The following is a 24,401-nucleotide window of genomic DNA, read 5'->3' as shown; positions in this document are numbered from 1 at the left end:
TTAAATATTTCGGTTTTCGTGGTGGAAATTGGTGAATCGTCATTCACCTACCTTTCAAATATGGTATAGCTTAGATTACGACATACCTCTTCTAAGTTATATTATATTGTGATTGGATCCTAGCCTTAATATTACATTTGGGTGTTTTATTAAGGACTCTCTTATATCTAAACTAATCTTGTTCTCTTCTTATTAGATGTCTTCAAGCAATGCTGTTTCTGGCTCTAATCCTAATGGCTCCTTTACCCTTATGAACTTGTGTGGGAAAGTCACCTTTGATGGATCCAACTTCAATGAGTGGATCAGAAACATCAGGATGATTACCCGCTACGAGGACAAAGTGTATGTCCTTGACAAGGAGCTTAAGGAGATTGATGAGACCACTGCAACTCCTCAGGAGATCGCTGAATTTCGGGCACATGAAAGGGATGCTACGAAAGTGGCTTGCATCATGATGGCCACGATGACAGCGGAACTCCAAAAGTCTTATGAGGATTTCTACCCTTATGAAATGCACCAAGATTTGATGGAAAGATACCATCAAAGTGCAAGACAAGAGAGGTATGAAATCATCTGCTCCATGATAACAACCATGATGAAGGACGGGGAATCCGTCACGAGCCACATGCAGAAAATGCAAAGGTATGTGGATCGTTTGTTGAAGCTTAATGTGAACTTCCCTGAGGATCTTGCAATAGATATCATTTTGCACTCCTTACCATCGTGCTATGATCAATTCCGCATGACATATCACATGAATAAGGAAGAGGTCACACTCAGCAAACTTCAGGGACTTCTCAAGACCGCAGAATCAGGTCTTAAGGGGAAGTCGGTTGCTATCACTCCTACTCCAAACTCAACTCCGGTTTTGGCAATTGGGAAAAGTCGATGGAGGAAGAGAAAGAGATCCTCGAAGGGTACCAAGGCTCGGACCCTTGATGGCTCTTCTTCAAGTGGAACCAAGAAAGGTTTCGTCACTCCTTCTTTTGACCGAAAAGAGGCTGAATGCTTCTATTGCCATGAAAAGTCTCATTGGAAGCGGAACTGCCCAAAGTACCAGCAGGATGTGAAGGATGGGAAAGTCAAACCCAACCATGCAGGTACTTACACTATCATTTCTAATAACTCACCCCATTCTAAATCTTGGGTCCTTGATACCGGTTGTGGTATTCATATTTGTTGTGACTTGCAGGGACTAAGAAGAAGTGAGAATGTGGAGCAAGGAAGAATAAACTTGATCATGGGGAATAGGAAAGCTTCACCTGTTACCAAGATTGGAGTTTATACTTTATCACTAAGTAGTGGGTTTAATTTAGATTTGAATAAATGTTGTTATTCGCCAGGAATGGCAAGAAATATTATTTCCTTTCATGCTTTGTACAAACAAGGGTTTACCTTTTCATTTAATAATGAAGTTGGTTCTACAGATGTTTTCTATAATAATGTTTTTTTATTTTAAAGCATTACCTTGTGATGGTGTGTATGAAGTTGTATCTGTTGTAGATAACTTAGGAAATAATGTTTTGTGTATTGATTCTACTACTAATAATAATTTGGATAAAGCATCATTATGGCATTGTCGTCTTGGACATATAAGCAAGAAACGCAGAGGCCAACTCCAAAAGGATGGAGTCTTGGAGTCGTTTGACCTAAAGTCAGATGATAGTTGCGAATCATGCTTACTTGGAAAAATGACAAAGTCACCCTTCACAGGCTCGTGTGAGAGGGGTGAAGGTTTGTTGGACCTTATACACACGGATGTGTGTGGACCATTCAAACATGCCACAAGGGATGCTGATCATTATTATTTGAATTTTACTGATGATTACAGTAGATATGGATATGTCTACTTAATCAAGCATAAGTCAGAGACTTTCGAGAGGTTTAAGGAATTTAAAATGGAAGTCGAGAATCAATTGGGCAGGAACATTAAGATGCTTCGATCCGATCGAGGAGGTGAGTATCTTAGTTCAGAGTTCCTCGACTATCTTAGGGAATGTGGGATTGTCTCACAATTGACACCTCCCAGGACACCACAATTGAATGGTGTGGCTGAGAGGTGTAATCGAACCTTGTTGGATATGGTTCGTTCCATGATGAGTCGAGCTACGCTACCAATCTCATTCTGGGGGTATGCCTTAGAGACTGCCGCCCATATTCTTAATCTTGTCCCTACAAAGAAAGTTGCCAAAACTCCTCACGAGACGTGGACTGGCAAAGTACCTAAGCTAAACCACATCAAGATTTGGGGTTGTGAGGCTTTCGTGAGACGCGAGACTCATGATAAGCTCAAACCTCGAAGCGAGAGGTGTATTTTCATCGGCTACCCACAACAATCCTTTGGTTACCTCTTCTACAGACCTAGTGACAATGTGGTCTTTGTAGCAAGAAGAGGAGTCTTTCGAGAGAGAGAATTTATAAGCCAAGGAGACAGTGGGAGGCAAATTGATCTTGAAGAAATTCAAGAATCAAGCGGTGAAGGAACTTCAAACACTAGCCCTCAACTTGAGGAGGAAACTCCTGTTGAGCCAGTTGATGAGCCTGTACCTCTGAGGCGTTCCACGAGAGTTAGGAATGCACCTGAGCATTACTATGGTTTCCATATTACTACGGAAGGTGAGACACTTATTAGTGATGAGACACTAGTAGGTCTGGATGAACCTAACAGCTACATGGAAGCCATGGCAGGCCCTGAGGCTGCTAAATGGAAAGAGTCCATGGATAGCGAGATACAATCCATGTATGACAATCAAGTTTGGAACTTGGTTGAGAATGTACCTGGTCGTAAGACTGTAGGGTGCAAATGGGTCTTCAAGAAGAAGACCGACATGGATGGTAAAGTACACACTTATAAGGCTAGACTGGTTGCAAAAGGCTTCTCTCAAATTCCTGAAGTGGACTATGATGAGACCTTTTCTCCAGTAGCCAAGATTAAGTCTATTCGGGTTCTGTTAGCCATAGCTGCATTTCATGACTATGAAATATGGCAAATGGATGTCAAAACCGCTTTCCTTAATGGAAAGTTGGCTGAACATGTTTACATGAGTCAGCCAGAGGGTTTTGTCAGCAACGAGTACCCTAATAGAGTGTGTAAGCTCGAGAAATCCATTTATGGATTGAAACAGGCACCTCGCAGGTGGAATCTTTGCTTTGATGAGAAAGTCAAGGAATTTGGCTTTTCGAGGAGTGAAGATGAATCTTGCGTCTATATCAAGGCTAGTGGGAGCATAGTCAGTTTTTTGGTACTGTATGTGGATGACATACTACTCATAGGAAATGACATCCCAACCCTGCAGGAAGTAAAGTCCTGGCTTGGGAAGTGTTTCGCTATGAAGGACCTTGGTGAAGCTGCCTATATCCTAGGGATAAAGATTTTGAGAAACAGGAGTAAAAGGCTAATTGGACTTAGTCAAAGTACCTACTTGGACAAAGTGTTGAAAAGATTCAACATGCATAACTCCAAGAAAGGTGAGTTACCCATTCAGTGTAATGCCAGATTGAGTAAGACACAAAGCCCTAGTAGTGAGGCTGAGATAGCAGAAATGAGTCGATTTCCTTATGCTTCAGCTGTAGGATCGATCATGTATGCCATGACGTGTACTCGACCTGATGTAGCTTTTGCGTTGAGCATGGTTAGCAGATATCAGGCGAACCCTGGCAAGGAACACTGGACTGCGGTAAAGAATATCCTCAAGTACCTGCGAAGGACTAAGGACTGGGTCCTTACCTTCGGTGGGAGTGATGACTTGAGAGTTGTAGGGTATAGTGATGCTAGCTTCCAGATTGATAGGGATAATTTCCGCTCTCAGTCAGGTTGGATCTTTACCCTAAACAGAGGAGCAATTTCTTGGAAGAGTTCCAAGCAGGAGACAGTGGCTGATTCCACTTGTGAATCAGAGTATATAGCAGCGAGCGAGGCAGCAAAGGAGGTGATATGGCTAAAGAACTTCATCGGAGACCTTGGAGTTGTACCAGCTATAAAAGAGCCAATGGAGATTTTCTGTGACAACAATAGTGCGGTTGCCTTAGCCAAGGAACCAAGGGATCACGGGAGATCCAGACACATCGACAGAAAATACCATTTTATCAGACATCGAATTGAAGAAGGACTCCTCATGGCGAAGAGGGTATCATCGGATGAGAACCCGGCAGATCCCCTCATGAAGGGACTGAGTAGGGTTAAGCATCTCCAGCATGCTCGGAGCATAGGGCTGAAGGATGATATAAGTTTTAGTAGTTAGATAACCCAGAAATTTGTAAAGTGTAATTGACATTTGATGATGAATAAAAGGTGTTTTATTTATGAGTAAAGTGTTGCTATCTCTTGTCGATCTTTTACTATATTTCTTTTGCATGTTTTGACTTCCAGAATAATTATGTTTGGTATATCATATTATTCAAACCTCCACAGTCGGTCATATGTCGGAAGTAGGTATGAATCAAGACTGTCATGATTGGTTGCAGAGGTCTAAGGTGTTGGACATGGCTACAACAATCATGAGTGCTCATAAGTTCTGAGCATTGGACTCAACCCACGCTCACTGGAATCACTTCATGGAATTTTATCTCGAGTGATCGTGAGACGGTAATATCATATAAGTCTTCAAACCTAGAGATATGATTTATTACTTACGAGTTGGTTATGCATTGATTGTACGTAAACGCATTGGTAACTCGATGTTATAAAACGTGCTTTTGTGTGTAATTCAATGAGTGGTAGAACAAACATATGAGTCGAAGTTTATCTGTTCCTTCTTGGATTAGAAGCTGATATCTGGGCCCCTCGATGATTTTCTTTTGACCTATGTACCGGGCCCGGTCAGAACTAAATTGATGTGTTCAGTTGAGTTCTATGTCAAACAAATCGGAAATCGGGAAACAAATGCTGGACAATAAGCAAGACAATGTTCCATGTATTTGTCCGGCTGATATCTAGAACAGAGGATTATATGATCACTTATCTAAATGGCGCGTTCTAGTTCAACAGAGTTTAAAGAGCTACGATTGCTGATCAGTTCCTGAAGTTATACTTGCAAATATAGTTACTAGACTTATCCAAGTGGGAGACTGTTGGATATAGTGTCTAAGTCCATAACTATATTTGGTATGTACTTGACCCGACCCGGCATGGTCCATTTGGGTTGCACTTCACCCGAACAATTTATGGATAATATTTGAGAATAGTACAAGTTATGATTTATTAATATATTATAAGTTCTAATATATTAATATAAGATCATAGTATTTAATTAGTAGTGATCTATAATTAATCTAGGATTAATTTAGTGATCAAAGATATTACTAATTAAATATGGGCTTCTATATTTATATAGTGTGGGCTTATGCTTATTTGGAATTGGCTAGGCTTGGATGGAGAAGTCCATGGTTACTCCATGGAGCTTTAACCCATGGATCTCATGGAAATGAAGAGACATGGGTATTAGGGTTTACATGGATGTAACCCTAATCCACCACACTATATAAAGGAGGCTTTGGCTCTTGAAATCATACTAGTTGACACATGTTGAGGTGAGGGCCGATTTCAAGAGAAGTGTGACTATTCTTTCAAAGTTCCAAGTTTGTGGTGATTTGTGACTTTCATTTGAGGCATCCACATCATTGATGCTAGGCTCTAAAACTCCAAGGAATCAACTACAACTACAAGGTAAGTGTTTCTACTAGCTTTATTTGATTCAAGTACCCCATGCCATGCTAGTTAGGATACAAGCCTTGGAAAAATAATTATTTGCATGTATCTTAGAAAAACATAGATCCAAGGTTTATTAGGGTTGCATGTACACTTAGGAAGTGTTAGAATGCTCAAAACCCATCAAATCCAACAGTCTCCCACTTGGATAAGTCTAATAACTATTTTCCATATGACTTCAGAACCTGATCAGCAATCGTAGCTTTCAAAAGCCGCTGTCAACTCTGAACTTATCAATTACGTGTGTCCTTAGATAAGGGATCATATGTTCTTCCATTCTCAAGATATCGTATAGACACAAGACATGAGTTTCAATCATTCTCTCTATACTGTTTCCTGAATTCCGATTTATGACGACTGGCAACAGACTACAATTGAACACATCAACTTAGTCCCGTCTTGGCCAAGCGCTTAGGTGTCATCACTAAATCATCGAGGGGCCCACAGATATCACTTTTATCCCACTTTGGGTAAAAGGAATGGATAAACCTCAACTCAAATGCTCGCTTGCATTTACTAATCGAATCACACACAACAGTAAGTTTTATAACACCAAGTTAGTGGTGCGTTTACTTATTATCAATGTGTAACCGACTAGCAAATAACAACTCACACGTCTCGGTTTCAAGAATATACAATATTATCGTCTCACTAATCACCCGTGATAAATCCATGAAGTGATCTAAGTGAGCGTGGGTTTAATCCAATACTCTACTCTTATCAAAGCACTCATGAACCCTGCAGCAAACTTGTGCTATGTCTAAACTCTTCAGACAATCTATAGACTCTTCATGACAGTCTTCCTTTATACCTACTTCCAACATATGAATGATTGTGGAGGTTCGAATAACCCAGTTATTCTGGAAGTCAAAACATGCAAACTGAAACATAACAATAATACTTAATCCTATATGGCCCCAAACTCGTGAGAGTAAATAAAACACTTCTATTTATCCACCATATTGATTACTCATTATTTATCATTTAGTGTTTCGGATAATCAACTCATTACTTGAATTACAACAATAGTTGTCCCATGCACAAAGAATGCACACTATGTTTCCTATGGTCCTTACTTTGTGAAATAGATCGATTGAAAAACCTTTCCAATGACGCTCATTTCACAATACCCAATCCTTATCATTAGTGTTAGAATACAAGGTTCTTGCCACTACTAGAATATACTAGATTCTAACATTTTATGCAATGATCCTTTCACAAAGTCATAGCACAAAAGTCACCAAGACCTGGCTAATGAAATCACAAAGTACTCTATCAGAAATTGTTACAAGACAATTCCATAGACGTGAAGTCTCACATTCAAAGTACATTCCTTTGAACATCCTTCTCGCATAAAATTTTCTAATCTAGACATAGACTCTCAATATCCAACTCCAAATATGGAAACATTTCCACATTTGCCATATGACAACTCATTCTTATTAGAATTTTATCTATTCATAATAATGTCGATATGGTCCATCCAATACCATACTTCCAACTACTCACAAGCGACCAATCCTCAGCGAATTTTGGATCGTCCTTTGATAGTTGTTTAATTATTTTAGTCAAAACCGATTCTAGTCCTTTTTCCTTCTTAATGCGCTAGACATTTGGAAAATTTTAGAATGGTCAAATATTATAGCATTTGCAATCGATCCTATACCCGAAGCGTATGGGACACGATAATGTCTTACATAAAGATATGATACTTTATCAATCTTTTGCCATAATATTTTATGTGTCACGTTCTCACAATTCGAACTATGAAGAGGGATTCTGTAATCATAATCGAAATTAAGAACACACTATGTATCCTTTGACTATATTTATTAAAATATCTCAATATAAGCTTTAGATTTTGAAACGAAGAATAATATTCTCTCCGTTAATTATAGCAAAACAACTTTTCAACCCATGCAACTTTGCAAATTGAATCTTTGTTTTTCTATAACGAATAGTGCTAACTTGCAATACTTGCCATAATAATCATACAAACATAACACTTATGCTCCCACTATCATGATGATTATTATCATATAAGCATAACACTTATGCTCCCACTAGCCTTGACATGTATTCGGAAAACAGGTGAACTTTTAGAAAACAATGCTAATTGAATTCCACAAAATTCATATTTCTAATACCAGATGCTTCGATAATCCTTTATCTAAGCTTCTCAAACTTAGACACCTTTGTCTTAGATAGCTCATATGTGTGTCTAAACAATTCAGAACTTATGTTACTAAGTTCCAAATGTTCAAACTAATTGCCAAATCTCACAATTCGAACTATGGAAAGGGATGTCATAACCATAATCGAATTTGAGAATACAATTTTCACAATTGCTATCTTCTTTAAATCTCTCTTAGTGAAAGTATTTCCTTACAGTCATTTTCATGAAGGAGGGAATCTTATGACACTTAGATTTTATGGTGTATGAGTTCCTATCCATGTGAATTTGCCAAAACCAAAGTTTGCGACAAATCCAAACTCATATGGACTAAACTTTCTTAATCTTGATTTCTTGCCTTATGGTAACACAAGTGCCAACCATGTCTTCCAAGTAGTTTAGCAACTTATCCTTACATATCAATGTACTTTCCATCGATCAAGGCACTTTGTCTTTATGCATTCAAATGAGAACGCATAGAGCTCACATGCATAATTAACTCAATTGGAATGGCACAGAAACAAAATAATGTCAACACGATAGGTTGTAAACCTCAAGTCGTGTGCTAGTGATGATCGATAAGGTTTATTCTTGATTTCTTCTTGAAAATTTTTCAAAAACATTAAAACTCCCACTGACTCCTTGACATATAAAGTTCTCTTCTCAAGAAACATTTCTTGACAAACAAATATTCAAGAGTTAGTGTAGCTTTTATCAAGACAAAACACTTCATAAATTTGTCCTAGTTGGTCTTTGTCTTATCCAAGACATAACAACTTACCAATTTCAAATGTGCAAGAATAAGAAAACCTTTTCCAAATTCCACATTTGATGAGTGTTATAAACCTACTTAAGACTTGTCACTCAATTCGCAATCTTGGAGTATGACTCTAAGATTCGATATTGGAACGAAGTATGATTGACTTCTTGATTTAACCATTTCCACAATTCTCGATTCCTCTTCTTAGACATACAAGTACACTAAGATTCACTTAGAGAATCAATTGAGATATGGTTCTTAATCATTAAGACTTATCATAAAACACAATAAAAGTTACTCTCCCTTCTTCTTAGAATAGAGAAACTTTTATCTTTCTGCCTACTTGATTCTTCTTTAATCGCTCTGCTATTCATTGAAACCTTTTCAATTAACTCAGAATCACATTTAATCTTATAAGTATAACCATATTTACTAAACTTTATTAAATCATGACGAATATCTTATCTCTCTTTGTGGTGGACTTGATCAACGCACAACCTAGTGTACTCGATCTCCTAGTCCTTCACTTGACACTTTGTCAAAGAACTAGTCTAATATCCAAATATGAAAGTTTTCATTCATCACGCAACCAAGTTGTATGATTCCAAGTTTCCGTCCAATTGAAACTTGGGCGATGAGAAACTCTCTCTATTTGGTGAATTCTTGACATCTCCACAAATAACATAATCAAGAATCAAATCCATTATTGCTAATAATAGAAACCTTCAAACATCAATTTTTCGTACATGCCATTGCAAGGATAAATAAATAAGATAAAATCAAAATTCATTTTATTTCGGAAAAAATTTGTCCTTACAATGCAATTCAATTGAAAAACTATGCTATTACATATTTCTTAACAATCTATTCTAACTCCAAGTAGTAGCTCAAAAATCCAATCTTCAAACAATGCGATCGAAATCCAATTTCTTCACGATTAGATTCAGCTCACTTCTTCCCTTAAGCTTCCTCTATTTTCTTCGATCCTACAAAACATCAAAATGTAATCTTATCACATCATGTATTAAGAATCTAGAATAGGAACTTAAAAGAGTTAGTTAATGGATTTTACCTGAAGCAGAGCCATACGTCTTGACTCTCCCATCCCTCAGATCTCTCAGGTAGTTAGGGCAGCTTCGTCTCCAATGCCCCTTCTCTTGGAAATAAAAGCAAATGGACTCCTTTGGCACAGCACATCGGACGATCAGAGACTTAGTTCTTTCTGGACTTCCAATGTTGCCAGTGTCCATTTAAGTTTGGGAGTTTGATTCACCAAACAAATTTGCTTGACCAACAAGCCAAATCATTGCTGATTCAGTAGCTATAATCAAATAGGTGAGATCAATGAGGGTCACGTCGTGATCCATCATATAGTACTCTCTAACGAACTCACTATATGATTCAGGAAGTGACTGAAGAAGCCAGTAAACATTCAACATCTCTGAGATATCGACACCCAACATCCTTAACCAATCAATGAGTGACTTCATCTCTAAGACGTGTGCACACACTGATTTTCCATCTTCATGCTTAATTGCCAATAGGGCTTGAGTGAGCTCGAACTTTTCAAGCCTTTGAACTTGTAGGGTAGGGAGAACAATTGGAGGAGGTGGAGGAAGTGAAGCATGATCTATTGTTCCTCGATCATATCGTGGAACATCATCTTCATTTGGAAAGCTTGTTCCATGGGATTTGGGAAGACCATGATTGTCAGAACTAGACATCTACAAAACGGGAGAAAATTCATGTTAAGTTGATTAGAATTCTTGATGTAGCACCCAAATGAAACATCAAGCTAGGATCCAACACAATACTCTACAACCTATAAGAGGGATGTTGTAATCTAGTCGCAGAATATTTGAAGGTAGGTAAATGACGATTTACTAATTTCCACCATGAAAAACGAAAAGGAAGTTTAAGTTGTAAATGAATTGAAACTCCTAGATCTTTTGAGATTCATTCAACTTTTCAATGGCATGTTTAATCTCGATTATGCCCTACAATTTGTGACTGGGATGCCGAGGATCAAAAATAAGGTGTGACTAACCATACGAATCACGTGGTGCACTCAATGCTACTATCACCTAATCAATGTGCCGGTTAGCCACGCACGCTCCATTGATCTATGAAAAACATCGAGCCACCCTTCGCCACCAATGACAAACCCAAATTAGTGTGTCGGTTAACCACACACGCTCCACTAACGTCTCGGCAAGGGTACAAAGTGTCATTCCATGGATTAGCATACACTTTCACATTTTTTCTAAAGTAACTATGATTTAGGAATTTGTAAAAGCATGTAGTTACTTTGTACTTCATTGTACTTATAATGGAAGGTTCTGTCCTATCCTACCCGTTCGGATAACGACCCTCCACTAGTCAAGAGTGCGGTGGATAAGAGTGGATACGCATTCAATCGCCATTTTATAGGCAATTTCCTTAAACACCCCTTATAGACCAGCTTCGTGAATGAGGCCCACTAACAGTAAGACTGATTGTTTACTCATACATACATACATACGTACATATATATATATATATATATATATATATATATATATATATATAATATTAGACTTTTAATGTTATATAAAGTATAGAGTGTATTTTACACTTTTAAAATACTAGGTGGTTTAATTTAGTAAATTATACTTTTAATTTAATTAAATGTAAACCAAAACTTTATGGGTTTATTAAATCTCTTTTAGTTATACACTTTAATTAATTAATAAAACCATAAGGGTGTGATTTGAACTTTTCAAATTACTAGGTTTTTAGAATTTAACATTTCAAAATTAAACTTTTAATCAACTTTTAAATTCCAAAACTTGAGGGCAAGTTCTGAAACATTTCAAAACATTAAGGTTTAACTATTTAAATTTCAAAAACAAAACTTTTAAGTTCAAATTTAAACTATAAAACCTAAAGGGGTGAAATTGAAACTTTTTCACAAGATAATTCAAATCTAAATTACAAATAATCAATACTTATCTAATAAAACAAAAGATTATCTAAATTTGACAATTATCTTCAATTTTGGCAAGGATAAAATCCAAATATTGATAAAAATCGTATTTTATTAATATAAAACATTTTAGGTAACTATCAACAGCCAAAACAGGGAGAAAATTGCGAAATATAGCTGTCAGATCCATGGACTCGCCGAGTCGACCTTACTCGTCGAGTTCATCCACTGACTCGCCGAGTCAACAAGGCAGAGGGCAAAAAAAAACTTCGTTTTTCATGAAAAAACGATCAATCAAGCATCAAATTCACTAACAAACAGCCCTAGGCTCTGATACCACTGATGAGATTTGAGCAATACATCATTCCTATGGTGTACATGCAAACCTTAATAGCTTTTAGACCTAGTTTGTCTAATGAACATGCAATTGAATATCCAAATCTATAAACCCTAGATCTAGCATACAATTAATCATATTAACATAAAATAGGGTTTAGATCTGACCTTTGATTGTTATATAGCAATAACAATCAATCCTTAGCTTCAAAAAGCTTAGTGCCTCAAGTGTTGCACCTCTAATGGAGTCACAAACACCACTAAGCAACTTGGATGAAGAGGAGAAGAGAGGAGGCTTCCCAAAATGTGTAGAAACCCTAAAGGAACTCTTAGCCACGTTTTTTGGGCATAGGGGCCCTTTATATACATGTAGGCTATTTGGGTTTTCAACTAGGAAACCCTAATCTCGCTGCTTAAGCCCTAGGCAGCCCATGGACTCCTTTAACATATCCCTTGGATGATTTCTAATGGGCTTCCCATAGAATTCGTCCAACCTATATTTTATTAGGTGATCCATAGCCCAATTATAATTATCTTATAATTACAACTCCAGTACCCTAAGTTTAATTAATCTCTTTTAGCCACAAAATTAATTCTTAATTAATTCTTGACTAATATTAATTAAACAATATGATTTCTCCTTTAATATATTATTCTCATAATATATTAATAAATCATATTTAAACCTTTCTCTCCTTAAATCATCCTACATATTGCTATGGTGAAGGCAACCCAAAAGGACCATGCTCATAATCGGGTCAAGTACATACCAAAATCGTTATGGACTTAGACACTATTCCAATAGAAATAACATGCTTTCAGATGGTATATTTTACGATCACTTTATCTTTTCTTGTATTTTCTCCTAATTTTACTTTCTCTTAACTTTTATAATTATTTTTTATTCTTATATTGTTTTTCATTTCCAAATAAGATGGTTCCTATAACATGATCTACAAACCATCTGATCCACTTATGTTTGTAGTTGTGAAGGTAAACTACCTACTTTTATCTGCTTAAAAAATTATGTTATTTTTTCTCACACTTTTATCCTTAAATTCACAGGATGGAAATGGTCAATTGCGAATAGCTGATGATGTATGAAATCCCATTTTTCTTGCATTTATTTAGCCTTATTATTTGTAGCATATCATTAATCAAATCACATATTGTGATTAATGCTTTAGTGGATTACTTTCTTTCTTGGAATTTATGTCATAATATGACTATATTTATCAAAACAGGAGGTGCTTGAGGACCCTTTTACAATAAGTTCCATAGATGAGGAAACTGAGTTCAATGCTTTGGTGGTATGTTTATTTTCCCATAATTGAAATAACTTTTGTGAATAACTTAATAAGTGACAACTGTTATGCATTTATATATTTTGTTTTTCAGGAAGAAGAGGAAACTGGATACTATGCACACCAGATGTTCGATCATTTGAAATGGTGACATTGTTTCCATGGTCTCACATGATGATGCATCAATGATGGACCTGTATGCTTGACTCTGAGATGTCCTAATCCATCTTGTGGTGCAGCTGTTGGTCAAGACATGATTGTATCCATGGTCTCACATGATGATGCAGAGAAGTATCAACGTTATTTTATTAGATCCTTTGTGCAAGACAATAGAAAGGTAATAGTAATATAAATTATTATAATTAAACATCATCACATATTATTAATTATTATTACCCCCTTTATTCACTAATATATTATTCTTTTTTCTTTTCATTTTAGACAAAATGGTGTTGTGACTATGCTGTGGACTTCATTTTTGGTGGTGGAACATTTGATGTAACTTGTGGTTGCTCATATAGCTTTTGTTGGAATGTAAGCTTCATTATTTTTATTTTTTAAATGAAAAACAAAATAAATATTCATTACTTTTGACTCATATTAACAGTGTACCGAGGAGGCTCACAGACCAGTTGACTTTGACACTGTGTAGAATTTGAAAACATGAATTGGTATTTAGTTATATTTACTTATTTACCCCTATACTTTTTGTGATCTAACTTGGTTAATTTTTTTAGATATTAGCTAATTCAAAACCATGTCCCAAATGCAAGCAATTGAAAAGAACCAAGGTTGTATGCATATTACATGTACTCCACCTCCCAAATTTGAATTCTGCTGGTAAGTTTATTATTTATTTATTTATTTATTTTCCAATGTATTTTTCATAAAAATCTTGTGAAATATGTTTTTTTTTCAGGCTTTGTCTTGGTGCGTGGTATGATCATGGTGAAAGAACAGGTGGTGTTTATGCATGCAACCGTTATGAGGCAGCAAAACAAGAGGGAGTAGTGATAAATTAAGATTTATTTATATCATTTAATAAATCTTTTACACATTTGAAGTTATTAAATAATAAATATTGTGTATTTTGTTGTCTGCAGTATGATGACACAGAGAAACGAAGAGAGATGGCTAAAAACTCTTTAGAAAGATACACTCATTATTATGAAAGATGAGCTACAAACTATTCCATAAGCTTACATTATTATTGTTATAACTTATAATATCGTTTCTATTTATATAAAAAAAACTCTTGACTTTTATACGATGTTTTATAATTTATAAGTTTTAACAGGATAATTATTGTTTTCTGTTCTGCAGTCTAGACAAAAGGCCCTGGCAGATCTTCAGCAAATGCAAAGCACACATGTATGCCATTTTTTATATAATTTATACGTCTTCTAGTTTTTTTTATTAAATCTATAACAAATACATTTAATTTTTGTTTTTGTAGCTTGAGAAGCTGAGTGACAAGCAGTGCCAGCCTGAATCACAACTAAAGTTCATCACAGAGGCCTGACTACAGGTGCGTATTTTTTATTAATTGGTGACATGTTTTTTTTTAAAAAAAATAATATAATCCTAATTATAAATATTGTTTTTTTGAATTTTTATAGATAGTTGAATGTAGAGGAGTGCTAAAGTGGACATATGCTTATGGATATTATTTGCCTAAACGCGAAGATGCCAAAAGGTAGTTCTTTGAATACGTGCAAGGTTCTACACATCCTTCCATTCCATAATTTACAAAACTGTCATTCTACTAGATAAAGCTTTATTTATTTATTTTAAATTTTTGTCAGGTGAGGCACAATCTGGATTGGAAAGACTTCATCAATGTGCTAAAAAGGAACTACACACTCTTAGAGAACATGCAAGGTGCATCTATCATCAAGAACAATCTCGGACATTTGCAATATGTATTTTGAAGTACAATCAATCATGCACAAAAGTCTTTGGAGCATGATTAGGACATCAAAGGTAGCAAGGAAAGAATTAAGTTTTCAAAGTATTTAAAAAATGATTAGAAGCAAGGGTGAATAAGAAGAAAGCAAATCTTTACACTTTAATGTCTATGGAGATCAAAGGTAGCAAGCAAAGAATTAAGAATGTTGAAGCTGGTGAGTGAATTTTCTGTAAAAAAATCTAAGTATTATATAATACAATTTTATCTAAATGTTTTGAATCACAGGCTGCAAGAGACGTTGGAGCCCTTAGAGAAGCTAAGGACAAACTGGAAAAGTAAGTTGAAGAGCTGACATGGAGATTAGACTTTGAAAAGCATTTGAGGGTATATTTTTTGTATATTTCTTGTATCTAATTAGTTTGTAAATTTTTGTTACAACTTCTATTGATTTTTTTTTTTATATTTACATGGAACGATTATTTGTATGACATTAAATTTTATGCAATGGATTGTATTTTTTGTATATGATATTTTGTTTTCTATTATGAGATATTAAATACAAATTTAATTTGAAAATTAGTAAATCTATAAAGCATATATTTTTAAACATTTAAAATTATGATACGCAAAAATGTGTGTCATCTTCATTTATGACATTGCCTTTCTTGACATGGGCTTTAATGATACGCAATGCGAGTCATAAATGCGCATCATAAGGTTACGACACGCAAATGCGTGTCATCTTCCTTTATGACAGGGCCTTCCTTGATACGCAATGCGTATCATAAACGCGTGTCATAAATGCGCGTCGTAAATAGACGACGCGCAAAAGCGTGTCGTCTCTCGTTATGACAGGGCCTTTCTTGACACGCATTTGCGCGTCGTCTGAGCGTTTTATGACACACATTGTGCGTCATAAAAGGCTGTTTTCTAGTAGTGGAACATCATTTTAGTCAAAGAAATTATTTTTCTATCTTATGATATCATAAAATACATGAAGAAAACAAGTTTGGAATTCATATTGATGCATTTGGTATTTTATACCATGCCCTTCATCAAATCAAAATAGAAATTTACATTACCTATAGAATGGATAAATAGACAACGTCGTGTGTTTGTTTATTTGTTCATCTTGTTTTTATTTCTACAAATTAAAATCTCAAACAAAAAGGAATGAATTCAAATGGCTTCTCACCAACAAATCAGTATTCCAAATGATCATTTATGATTTCATCATCAAATTTCTTCTTCAACTTTAGGTGTTTCTCAAAGTATTCATTTGGTATCATTGTGCTATGTTTTTTTCTGTTACAATCATCACATCACAAATTGGTAGAAATCTACGAATAAATCCTTGATAATGATCTCTAAAGGTCAAAGTCAAATATTTTAGTAGTTTAATGGGAAGCATGACTATAAGTGTAGTGATTCACATGCAAATCATATATGAATTACATGTGATTCACATGTAAATATCATGTAATTTACATATGAATCACATGTATATCACGAGTGAATCACATATGAATTACATGTGCTTCACATGTAAATATCATGTAATTCACATATGAATCACATGTAAATCTCAAGTAAATCACATATGAATTACATGTGATTCACATGAAAATCACATGTAATTCACATGTAAATCACAAGTGAATCACATATGAACTACATGTGATTCACATGTAATTTATATGTGATGTTAATCACAAGTGAATCACATATGAATTACATGTGATTCACATGTAAATAACATGTAATTCACATATGATTCACATGTGATTCACATTTTAATCACATGTAATTCATATATGATTCACTTGTGATTCACATGTAAATATAAATTACATGTGATTCACGTGTAAATCACAAGTGAATCACATATGAATTACATGTGATTCACATATGATTAATTTGTGATTCACATGTCAATTACAAGTGAATTACATGTGATTCACAAGTTAATCACATATGAATTATATGTGATTCACATGTAAATCACATGTAATTCACATATTAACCACATGTAATTCACATGTAAATCACAAGTGAATCACATATCAATTACATGTGATTCACATGTAAATCACAAGTGAATTACATGTGATTCACATATAAATCACAAGTGAATCACATATGAATTACGTCTATATGCACACAAACATTTTGTGTAAGTGTTCTTCATTAATTATTTTTTAAAATTTTCTTGAGAATTTCACATTTAAATCTTACAAGATACAATCACATGTGAATCTTACATGATATATACATGTGTGTGTTCTTACATTAATCAATTTTTTTTTTTTTAATTTTCTTGTAGATTTTGAAGAATTTTTGGAAAATATTGAAGAGGTGAAAATGATAAATTGAAGAAAATATGAAAATCTTGATATGAAAAAATGATAACACTGTGAATCTTTTTAGTTTTTTTATATTTTATTTTGTATCAAATAAAATACTTGTATTATGCTTATAGATTGATTAATAAAAATGAGATTTTTTATAATTTACTTACGAATATTATAATATAAGAAATATGCATCTATGGATTTGAAAAAATATGCATATATGCACCTAAACGTTGATTTCTTTGTTAAAAAAATGCAGTTTTGAAAAAAATTGCACTTTTTTATAAAAATCGGAGATTTTTTTTTTTTTTTGAAAAAGATGCAGTTTTTTTTTAAAACGTTGATTTTTTTGTTAAAAAAATGCAGTTTTGAAAAAAATTGCACTTTTTTTTTTTTTTTTTGAAAAAGATGCAGTTTTTTTTGAAAAAAAGTGTAGTTTTTTTTTTTGAAAAAAAAATACACTTTTTTTCTAGAAAAAATGCAGTTTTTTTTTTGAAAAAAAAAGGTGCTGCTTTTTAAAAAATAATCTTTTTATTTTTATTTTTTTTGAAAAACTCATGTTTTTTGAAAAAAAAATAAAAAGTCTCCATTTTTTAAAAAAATCAAAAATTATTATTTTTAGAAATAAATCAGAAATTTTGAGTTATTTTGTTAATTTTTAGACATTTATATTAATATATTAAATAACACAAAAAATTAAACATTAAATGAGATTACTAAGATGACGATAATGTCCTTAATGAATTACTTTTGATCCAACGCTCCACTTTTAGTTAACGGGTTCTCGGGAAACTTTGAGTTCTCAACCGATCTCAACATTTTATATATATATATATATATATATATATATATATATATATATATATATATATATATATATATATATATATATATATATATATATATATATATATATATATATATAATTTTTTTATATATTTTTCCACTTATATTTTATTTTAATTATTTATATTTTTAAAATTTTTTTTTCGAATATATTTTTAATGGTTTTTATATTTTGTTCATTTATATATTTTTTTAACGTTTTATTTGGATAATTTTTCTAGTTTTTTTTTTTTGTTCGGATATATCTTTTAATGTTTTTTTTTTTTTTGATCTTTTGTTTTTTTATATATTTGTAAATCTTTTTATAAATATTTTTTGTATAAGAAATATAAAAGGTTAGTTAAATGAGAATATGGTTAACACATATTAGGTATATAATTATTTATTTTAATATGGTTACTGTATAGACTAACCGAAATTCAAAACGAGTGCTAATGGATTCGAGTTTAATTTTTTTAGTTTTAGAATTTGTTTTTACATTTCATTCCGAATGGAAAATGTTAATCAGAATTCATATAATTCAAACACATGTGTCAATGTTTTCGAGTACATTTTATTTTATTTTAGAAATTTTGTTCGTTTTTGAGTTATATGATTTTCCAATTAGCCTTTATATAACTTAAAACCCTTTTCGAATTTCAGTTAGTCTGTTTATTAATCTTATTAAAAATATAATTTTATACCTAATCTAAATTAATAATATTTAAATTTAACAAACTTTTTTTTTACATTTTTTACAAAAAATATAAACAAACAAAACGTCAAAAAAAATTGTATTCAAACGACACTAGAAAAAACCAGAGAAAATTATTCTAAAAAACATCATAAAAATATAAACGAAAAAAATATAAAAAAACATTTATTGGTGTGTTGTTTGAATATAATGTGTAGGGTTTCAAAGCACTCCATGGATGATGGCAATGGGCCCCTTTGATGAATTCTAGGTTAAAAGCCCAAGACTTGTCTTTTCCCTATAAATAGTCATGTATTATTCACAATTAGGGTTAAGAGTGAGGCAAAATGTAGCCGCCACGTGAGGTTTCTTATGTAGTGTTAGATTGTTTAGTCTATGCTAAAAGTGTAATTTATTCCTCATATTTGAATAAATCGAGTGATCATTCGACATAATCTTCGTATTTGTGTTTGTTCTTATTTTCTGCATCTTATTCATCAAATCTCAATTAGGGTTTTCATCCCAACAAGTGGTATCAGAGCGGGTCTTTGAAGATCGATTGATTTTTGAAGTATCGGTTCTTGATTTGATGATTTTCTGCACAAGTTATTGAAGATTATTGGTATTTTGGCATTTTGGAATCAAAATTCTGTGCAAGCTAATGTTCATGGGATTCATGATGTTTGCTACTGTTCATATGGGTATAATTGTTGGATTCGTGTCTAAGTCCATAACTATTTTGGTATGTACTTGACCCGATTATGAGCATGGTCCTTTTGGGTTGCCTTCACCATAGCAATATGTAGGATGATTTAAGGAGAGAAAGGTTTAAATATGATTTATTAATATATTATGAGAATAATATATTAAAGGAGAAATCATATTGTTTAATTAATATTAGTCAAGAATTAATTGTTAATTAATTTTGTGGCTAAAAGAGATTAATTAAACTTAGGTGACTGAAGTTGTAATTATAAGATAATTATAATTGGGCTATGGATCACCTAATAATATATAGGTTGGACGAATTCTATGGGAAGCCCATTAGAAATCGTCCAAGGGATATGTTTAAGGAGTCCATGGGCTGCTTAGGGCCTAAGCAGTCAAATTAGGGTTTCCTAGTTGTAAACCCTAATAGCCTACATGTATATAAAGGGCCCCTATGCCCCAAAAACGTGGACAAGACTTCCATTAGGGTTTCCAGCCGTTTTTGATGCCTCCCTTCTCTTCTCCTCTTCATCCAAGTTGTATATGGTGTTTGTGACTCCATTAGAGGTGCAGCACTTGAGGCACTAAGCTTTCTAAGGCCAATTCAAGCAAGGAATTGATTGTTATTGCTATATAACAATCAAAGGTAATTCTATAAACCCTAATTCAGTTTGTAATTTGTTAGATCTAAGTTTGTTAGTCTTGGATTCAAAGCATGTGCAATAGAGAAACCTAGATCCAAGCATTAGGGTTTGTATGAGCACATAGGATTGTTCTTATGCCTAAAACCCATCAGTGGTATCAGAGCCTTGATTGGTTTCAGTTATATGTGATGCTTAACTGCTTTGTTTGCTGGAAAATCGATTTTTGGCCTCTGCCCGACCTGACTCGGCGAGTCAGTGGAGGACTCGGCGAGTCTGTCCCTGACTCGGCGAGTCCAGTCCCTGACTCGGCGAGTCCAAGGGTCAGACAGAGGGAATTCCGGGTTTTTGCTGCTGTTTTGACTTGGATTTGATACCTAATTCGTTTTTTGAAGTTAAAATCCGATTTTTATCTTAAATTAGTGATTATCCTTGCCAAAACAATAGATAATTTCAAATCTTTTAAATATTGGTTGTTTATATGGTAAATATGGATTATTTCAAATTATTTGGTAATTATCTAATGACTAAAATAAGATTAGGTCAAATATAGATAATTGTAAAATTAATTGTTTAATTTGAATTATTTGTTGTTTGATCCCTAATGTTTTGAAATGTTTCAAAACTTGCCCTCAAGTTTTGGAATTTAAAATTTGATTAAAAGTTTAATTTTGAAATGTTAAATTCTAAAACCCTAGTATTTTGAAAAGTTCAAATAACACCCTTATGATTTATTAATTAATTAAAGTGTATAATTAAAAGCGATTTAATAAACCCATTAAGTTTTGGTTTACATTTAATTAAATTAAAAGCATAATTTTACTAAATTAAACCACCTAGTATTTTAAAAGTGTAAAATACACCCTATACTATATATAACATTAAAAGTCTAATATTATATATATGTGTGAGTAAACAGTCAGTCTTACCGTTAGTAGGCCTCATTCACGAAGCTGGTCTATAAGGGGTGTTTAAGGAAATTGCCTATAAAATGGAGATTGAATGGGTATCCACTCTTACCCACCGCACTCTTGACTAGTGGAGGGTCGTTAGCCGAACGGGTAGGATAGGACAGAAACCTTCCATTATAAGTATAATGAAGTACAAAGTAACTAAATGCTTTTTTCAAATTCCCAAATCATAGTTACTTTAGGAAAATGTGAAATTGTATGCTAACCCATGGAATTACACTTCGTACCCTTGTCAAACGTTAGTGGAGCGTGTGTGGTTAACCGGCACACTAATTTGGGGATGACATTGGTAGCGAAGGGTGACTCGATGTTTGTCATAGATCAATGGAGCGTGTGTGCCTAACTGGCACATTGATTAGGTGATTGTAGCATTGGGTGCACCACGTGATTCGTATGGTTATTCACACCTTGTTTGTGATCCTCGGCATCCCAGTCACAAATAGTAGGGCATAATCGAGATTAAACATGTCATTGAAAAGTTCAATGAATCTCAAAAGATCTAGGAGTTTCAATTCATTTAAAACTTAAACCTCTTTTTCGTTTTTCATGGTGGAAATTGGTAAACCGTCATTTACCTACCTTCAAATATTCTGCAACTAGATTACGGCATCCCTCTTCTAGGTTGTAGAGTATTGTGTTGGATCCTATCTTGATGTTTCATTTGGGTGTTGCATCAAGAATTCTAATCAACTTAACTTGAATTTTCTCCCGTTTTGTAGATGTCTACATCTTACAATGGTCTTCCCAAATCCTTTGGAACAAGCTTTCCAAATGAAGATGACGTTCCGAGATATGATCAAGGAAATGAGAGTCATGCTTCACTTCCTCCACCTCCTCCAATTATTCTCCCTGACCCACAAGTTCAAAGGCTTGAAAAGTTCAAGCTCACTCAAGCCCTTTTGGCAAGTAAACACGAAGATGGGAAACCTGTGTGTGCGCACGTCTTAGAGATGAAGTCACACATTGATAGGTTAAACATGTTGGGTGTCGAGATTTCAAGTGAGTTGGCTGTTGACTGGGTTCTTCAGTCACTTCCTGAATCATATAGTGAGTTCGTTAGAGAGTACTATATGATGGACCACGACGTGACCCTAATTGATCTCACCTATTTGCTTATAGCTGCTGAATCAGCAATGATTTGGCGTGCTGGTCAAGCAAACTTGTCTGGTGAATCAAACTCCCAAACTTCAATGGACACTGGCAACATTGGAAGTCCAGAAAGAACTAAGCCTGTGATTGTCCGATGTGTTGTGCCAAAGGAGTCCATTTGCTTTTATTGCCAAGAGAAGGGGCATTGGAGACGAAGCTGCCCTAACTACCTGAAAGATCTAAGAGATGGGAGAGTCAAGATGTATGGCTCTACTCCAGGTAAAATCCATTACCTAACTCTTTTGAGTTCCTATTCTAGATTCTTAATACATGATGTGATAAGATTACATTTTGATGTTTTGTAGGATCGAAGAAAAGAGAGGAAGCTTGAGAAAAGAAGTGAGTTGAATCTAATCATGAAGAAATGGATTTCGATCGCATTACTTGAAGAATGGATTCTTGAGCTACTACTTGGAGTTAGAATAGATTGTTAAGAAATATGTAATAACATAGTTTTTCAATTGAATTGCATTGTAAGGACAAATTTTTTCCGCAATAAAATGAATTTTGACTTTATCTTATTTACTTATCCTTGCAATGGCATGTATGAAAGAATTAATGTTTGAATGTTTCTATTATTAGCAATAATGGATTTGATTCTTAATTGTGTTATTTGTGGAAATGTCAAAAGTTTACCAAATAGGGAGAGTTTCTCATCGCCCAAGTTTCAATTGGACGGAAACTTGGAATCATGCAATGTGCATTGTATGATGAATGACAAACTTTCACATTTGGGAAACTTAGACTAATTCTTTGGCAAAGTGTCAATTGAAGGACTAGGAGATCGAGTACACTAGGTCGTACGTTGATCAAGTCTACCACAAGAGTGACAAAGATATTCGTCATGATTTACTAAAGTTTAGTAAATATGGTTATACTTATAAGATTGAGTATAATTCTGAGTTAACTGAAATAGTTTCAATCAATAGCAGAATGAATAAGAAGAATCAAGAAGGCAGAAAGATAAAAGTTTCTCCATTCTAAGAAGAAGGGAGAGTACCTTTTATTGTGTTTTATGATAAGTCTTAATGATTAAGAACCATGTCTCAATTGATCCTCTAAGTGAGTCTTAGTGCAATTGCATGTCTAAGAAGAGGAATCAAGAATTGTAGAAATGGTTAAATCAATAAGTCAATCATACTTCGTTCCAATATCAAGTCTTAAAGTCAAGATTGTGACATTGAGTGAAAAGTCTTAAGTAGGTTTATAACACTCATCAAATGTGGAATTTAGAAAAAGGTTTTCTTATTCTTGCACATTTAAAATTAGTAAGTTGTGATGTCTTGGATAAGACAAAGACCAACTAGGACCAATTGTGTGAAGTGTTTTGTCTTGATAAGAACTACACTAACTCTTGAATATTTGCTTTGTCAAGAAATGTTTCTTGACAAGATAATCTTATATGTCAAGGAGTCAGTGGGAGTCTTAATGGTCTTGAAAAGTTTCAAGAACAAATCAAGAATAAACTTTATCGATCATCACTAGCACACGACTTGAGGTTTACAACCTATCGTGCTGACATTATTTTGTTTCTTTGCCATTCTAATTGAGTTAATTGTGTATGTGAGTTCTATGAGTACTCATTTGAATGCATACTAGAGCCTTAGTCGATGGAAAGTACATTGATATGTAAGGACAAGTTACTAAACTACTTGGAAGACATGGTGGGCACTCGTGTTACCATAGGGCAAGAAATCAAGATTAAGAAAGTTCGGTCCATATGAGTTTGGATTTGTCGCAAACCTTGGTTTTGGCAAATTCACATGGATAGGAACTCATACACCATAAAATCTAAGTGTCATAAGATTCCCTCCTTCATGAAAATGACTGTGAGGAAATACTTTCACTAAGAGAGGTTTTAAGAAAATAGCAATTGTGAAAATTGTATTCTCACATTCGATTATGGTT

The 24,401-nt window shown here is 34.0% G+C and overlaps 1 pseudogene; it reads left to right on the top strand.

Moving 5' to 3' along the window:
- Window positions 1-13,423: 13,423 nt before the first annotated feature.
- LOC111916710 (probable E3 ubiquitin-protein ligase ARI7) lies at window positions 13,424-19,402 on the top strand (annotated as a pseudogene).
- Window positions 19,403-24,401: the final 4,999 nt, after the last annotated feature.

Source organism: Lactuca sativa, chromosome 1, assembly GCF_002870075.4.
Source record: "Lactuca sativa cultivar Salinas chromosome 1, Lsat_Salinas_v11, whole genome shotgun sequence".
Taxonomy (NCBI): Eukaryota; Viridiplantae; Streptophyta; class Magnoliopsida; order Asterales; family Asteraceae; genus Lactuca; species Lactuca sativa.
This window is presented reverse-complemented; position numbering and strand designations above follow the sequence as displayed.